Raw genomic sequence first — 6,000 nt, 5'->3', positions numbered from 1 at the left:
GATAGATTTGTAGATAATTCCTTGTGTGTCTGTTTCCAAAATCCATGACATTTCCACTATACCAGGGTCTTCTTATAGAATTAATAGCTAAGATTAATATATTAGTGTCAACTATCCCTAAAACTGGAAATAGCATAGGTAACAGGTCCACAAAGTCAATTTAGTGTCTTATATCCACTGATAGATACAGGTTTAAGCCTTACTTGATTTAGGAGAGGAGGGCTTCAAAGTTTTGCCGTTTATTAAAATATTTAATCATGTAAGCAGCCCTTCCAGACATTTCTTCTCATTACTAAAATTAGGTGTTCCTAAAATCTTTGCCACTCTAGAAATGTTAATTCACTGTAGTGTTGAACAGGTGACAGGAAAATGCCTAGATGAATAATAAAAGGAGTATTTGGAAGACATTAGTAATTAATGTTAATTTGATGATAAATTTCACGTAACATGAGTTGAATAGATGGAAACTAATGAGTCAGGGGAAGAAACGAGTCAAATAAATAGCAGCCTCAAGATCTCAGTTGGCTGGAGTTCAAGAAGACAACTATTTTTTAGCATTCCAACTATATGACCAGCCAAAAAGCCAGAAATCACTTGCATCTCATTATTACATGAGAAAACTATTGACATTGGTCCAGTGTTTACCGTACTCTTCTTCCCCACCAGAGGTAACCACTAGCTATTCATGAATGGTACATTAACTGAAAATCATGTTGTGAAACAGATTCATGGAACATCTGTATATTTTGCTTCTACAAAGCAAGGAAAAAAGAAAGTAGAAATTTAAGTAGTTAAAAATACTTATGTTAACAAGTTTAAAGTATAGTATTGGGAGGATGATCCCCTAATATGTACACATCACAATCTCCAGAATCTGTGAATATTAGCTTATACGGCAACACACTTTGGACTGATTCAATTAAGGATCTTGAGACAGGGAGATTTTCCTGGATAGTTATCCTTGGTAATTCTAGGATTATCTTGGGGATTATCTTGAATAATTACCCCAAAGATTATCTGGGTTGGCCCTAAATATAATCACAAGGATCCTTAAAGAAGGCCAAAAGAATGAGGGCAGAAGCAGCAGAAGAAGATATGACAACAGAAGCAAGAAGGTAGAATGATATGAGGAGAGAGATGAGAGCCAAGAAATGCAGGCATCCTACAGAAGCTTTAAAAGACAAGGAAGCATGCTCTGCCCTCAAGCCTCCAGATAAAACCAGCCCTGGGAACACTTTTAGCCCAACGCAACTGACTTTTGACTCCTAGTCTCTGTAACGGTAAGTGAATCAATCTATTTAAATTTAATAATACAGCAATAGGAAATGAATACTCATGGAATATTAGATTCAGTTATAAGAATGAAAACGAGTTTTTCAAGGATGGAATATGGAATTATGTGATGTAAAAAAGGGCAATTTCTTTGTACAGATTTGTCAAAAACAACTTTAATCTTTATTTGACAGATGAATGGGATTTTCTGGGATGGAAGCAACATTCCTCCAGAGCATCCCACTGCCGTATGGTGTGATGGTGAGGAAGCAGAGGAGAGAATTAGGAAGGAGGGTGGAAGAACTTGATATAAAAAATAAGGAGGAAGTTCATTCATGAAAAGTATAAGGCTCATGATGTGATGTTGCTGCATCTTTCTTAGAATGGGTAAAGAACAGTAATGAACATAATCAAAAAGTGTTGTATGAAAGGAAAAACATTTTGGCTTCAGGGGAATGTGAGTTCAGGGCAGTGACTTCCTCCTGGAAAAGTATGCCTTCAAATCTTCCTGTTCTAGTAAACAAATCACTTTCCACTGACTACTGCTCCTCATTAAAGGTGAATTCAGCTTGTCCCATGTTGTCTATGTTAGCACCCATCTTCCCCAAAGCCAATTTCATCCAAACTTTTACATTAATTCACCAATTTTTTCCCATACATATCTTCCAATCTAAGCGTAACCCCTCCAGGCTTTCACCAAAAAGTTCACTTTCATAGTTCATTAGGATTCCGTGTCAAGGAGCCTCAGAAACTTTTCTTCTTTAACTCTTGGCCATTTCATTCTACATATATATATGGCTTTGAGGCCCCAGCCAGGGGTTAGGCTAAAATACCTTGGCCCCTTTGTCAATGATTTTCCTGTTTAATTTTTCCCTGGTGACTTGAGGTCAGATTTCTTGTTTCGACTTCTACCCTTAGGCTTAAAAAAAAATTTGTCCAAACTAGGTTAAATGGAGTAGATTTGTTTAAGTCTTCAAAGGTGGAGGAACCAGCAGAGTCTGTTCTCAGTTCACCTCATCTCTGATAGTGCTGCATTTCAATCCCACCCATGTCTTTTTTGTTGTTGTTGTTGTTGTTTTGTTTTTGCATCTGAAAAACCCAAACCCATAAGTGGAAGCTGAGAAAACAAATCTGATATGGCCTTTTAGAGTGCTGCTTAACTTTACTGCAGGATGCTTATGTAGATGTTCATGAAAAAGGTCTCCAGTTAATCACAGCATTTACTATGACTTGGATAAACATTTTGATCAAATTATAAAGACAATTTTGTGTGGCATGTATTACAGAATATCAGCCACTTCATCTGGGGAGTTTCACTTTACTTTTAAAGGAGAAGGTTAGTTTTATTTTTCAGGAAAAAAAGAATTCTACAGAAGCTGTCTTCTAGTCTAGTAAGGTGGCTGTTCTCTTAGGAATAACCCAGTGCATTTGGAAATGTACAGCCACATTGTTGAACCTGGTTGTTCAGTAGTAAGCTCTGGGCATTACATCCACCAAATATCTCTCTCTATTCTCTAGCATTCGAAACCAAGTAGTTTGCTCCTTTTTCAACAAGATGCTTTCATGATTTTTTACCTTTAATCTGATTTATTATTATTATTATTATCATTAGTAGTAGTAGTAACAGGATTTTATAAATGAAGATTTTTCTTCTTCACTTTATGAACCTAGAACTTTTTCAAAGTTTATCAATTTTAATAATTAAATTTACCTTCAACTTTTACATTTTTTATGCCCTGGCAATAATCTCATCTAGATTGGACAATTTTTAGTGATTTTTTTTGCTTGTTTACACTACCAGGTGATCATAAGTGGAGAAAACATGATTTTTGCAGTTGTTTATATGTTTGGTCTATTCACATTCAAGGGTTAATAAATAGGTATTTTAAAAAACTTTATTTTTTTTGGTATAAATTGTATTCCAGGAAGGATAAAAAATGATTTTTTTTTCTTTTTTGGCTGCACTCATGGTACCTAAACTATGAATCAAATATGAATAAGAGCTGTGACCTACACTACAGCTGTAGCAACACTGAAACCTAACCTACTCCACCCGGCCAGGGATTGAACTGATGCCTCCACAGAGACAAGCCAATTAACACATTGCACCACAGCGGAAACTCCCAAAATGACTTTTGGTTTTATATCAAATCAAACTGACTATTTAAGCTCTAATGATGGTTAAGATTCTATACAAAACCGTTTATGTGACTAGTTAAGTGATGGCCATACCTCCATTTAATACTGTCAGTATCAACAACAAAAACAACAACACTAGGTTTTAAACACAACCTTGAGATATGAAGATATATGAATAACACACTTTTACTCTAGAATAAAAAAAAAGCTACATCTACATATTCATGTGAAAGCATATCAAACTCTTCAAGATAAGAGGTAGTTTTGGTTTCTAATTTAAGTCTTTAGATACTCATTGCAAACTGAGAAAAAAGCACCGTATAAATTCAGGAATTTGTTGGTTGTTTGGACAAAAATATACTGTATATAGAGAAAATTTTCAAAGGGATAATACTGAATTTTGATTCATGATGGTAATCTCAACACATTTTGAAGCTATGAAAATTATCTGTAGTAGAGAAGAACACAAAAACAAATTTCCTTGAAAATACTGCTGAGAAAATATCATGACAAAAATTACACTGGAGGAAAGTGAAAAGGCATTTGTATAAAAGTGAAGCTTTAAACAATATTTTCCCTTCATGAAAGTTCATCATATTAAAGGAGCTTCTGTGATAACGAAGAGTTAAATTATTGGCAGCATGAATAGGGAAAAGCACAGATTAGGAAATGAAGAACATATCAGTTTTAAAGCATCTGTATTCCAAAGCCTCACCCAGAACAGCTAAACAACTGTACATGTCCCAGTGAATCAGCAGAATATTGATACTAAGGAAAGTATCTATGGTCAGACAGTAACATTTTTTCTTGTATCATAAGTGTGCAATATATTAGGGGGTCAAAGTGTTTCTTCAGATTCATTACTTATAACAGGAATGTTAATTCTGTGTATTCTGTTCTACATATTCAATAGGACTATTAAATAATTATGTGTATACAATCTTAAGCAGATGAATGTACTGTGCCATGCTCCAGACATTAACATTTATTGAATGACAAATTTTAATCTCATTAAAACTGTGAATGAAGAGGCTAAGATATATGCCACTGATTATGAAAAATTGATTTATATTCTAGGGCTACTGCACTTATCTCTAATGCCCTAATGCCACTGTCGTCCTTATTTCACTTCTTTGCAGTACCCGTTATAAAATGAGTTAATCTTGTTTCTAGATCCTGACATAATGCTTGACATATGGTTAGTATCTGGTATTTCTATATGCATATGTACATATGTAATGTATAGTGATATATAATGCATTAGCTATCTTATATAATAAACATAATTGTTATTTAAGATTTTAATATATAATATCATTAATATGTTAAAATTATATAATATATATAATAATTTTTGAATGCTTCAGAATAAGTAGTGATTATGACACTTTCATGTTTTCTACTAAGGTTTATAATTGACAATAAGGTATATCAGGACACAGTGGTCCCTCATAAGATGGTATTATATCATTTCAGAAGACCTAATTATTCCGATTAAAATGATAATAAGAGTAGTTACTAATATTAGGAGTCTTTTCTTTGCCCATAACACTGAGCTAACTATTGCAAAAATCATTGCCAATGCCCAATTATAGCATCTAAGTTATTCCTTTATAAATTTTGCTGAAACATTCACACATACTTCCCCAAAATACATGTCTATTTTAAATATTGCCTTATGAATTATGCCTACATTTTTATTTTGGTACAGAGTATATTCAACTTAGTCAATGTTCTAAACATTACTAACTTTCCTAGTAAAGTACAATGCCATTCACCCATTTTCTTACATGAAATTAGCAATTTATTTAGACAGCAAATCTCTTACTTGACACCACAAGATTTGTGAATATAACAGAGTTATAAAAATGACAAAAGTGAAATTATAGACCAAAAATTTGAGCAAAACACCCACAGATTGTTTAGATAACACTACATATTTTTAAAGCATATTTATGGATGTTGAATATCACAATGTAAATTAGATAGGAAAATAAATATGTAGTTATTCTATAGCTATTGCATTTACATAAAAGGAGAGTAAGACATATATCCAGAATCCTAGAGCTCAAGACAAGAGACCCAAGTAAAATCTGTCTTTCTCTAACTATACTCAAACACACTTTCCACTGTGCCATGGAAACTCACAATCACCCCCAATCATCTGTCTTTCTCTAACTATACTCAAACACACTTTCCACTGTGCCATGGAAACTCACAATCACCCCCAATCATACTCACACTAGAGAGAGATAATATAGTTTAGCCATAGATATTTTTAATTCAAAATAATATATGTATCATGGAAGACTATAATTATTTAGCATCACGGAAGACTATAAAATGAAATCTAGTAGCCTTCCAGGTAGCTCTCATTTTTAGCTCAAATTTTTGCAGTAATGACTCTTGAATGTTTATTTCATTCACTTTTAGGGAGTGATATTTCAAACCAAGGAGTAGTATTAAATCTCTAACTTCCTATCTTTAACTCACATTGCTCTACATACTGTCTTATTTTCTCTTTTCCAAATTAATTTTAAATTTTTGTTATTTTGGCAATTATTAGGTAAATCATGCAATAAGATTATT

The sequence above is a fragment of the Sus scrofa genome, chromosome 1 (genome assembly GCF_054392235.1).
Source record: "Sus scrofa isolate SSC_HxYL_T2T_F1_AM1 chromosome 1, Sscrofa_HxYL_maternal_Yorkshire_Landrace_v2.0, whole genome shotgun sequence".
Lineage (NCBI taxonomy): Eukaryota > Metazoa > Chordata > Mammalia > Artiodactyla > Suidae > Sus > Sus scrofa.
The sequence above is the reverse complement of the archived record's forward strand: the minus strand, read 5'-3'. Positions refer to the sequence as shown.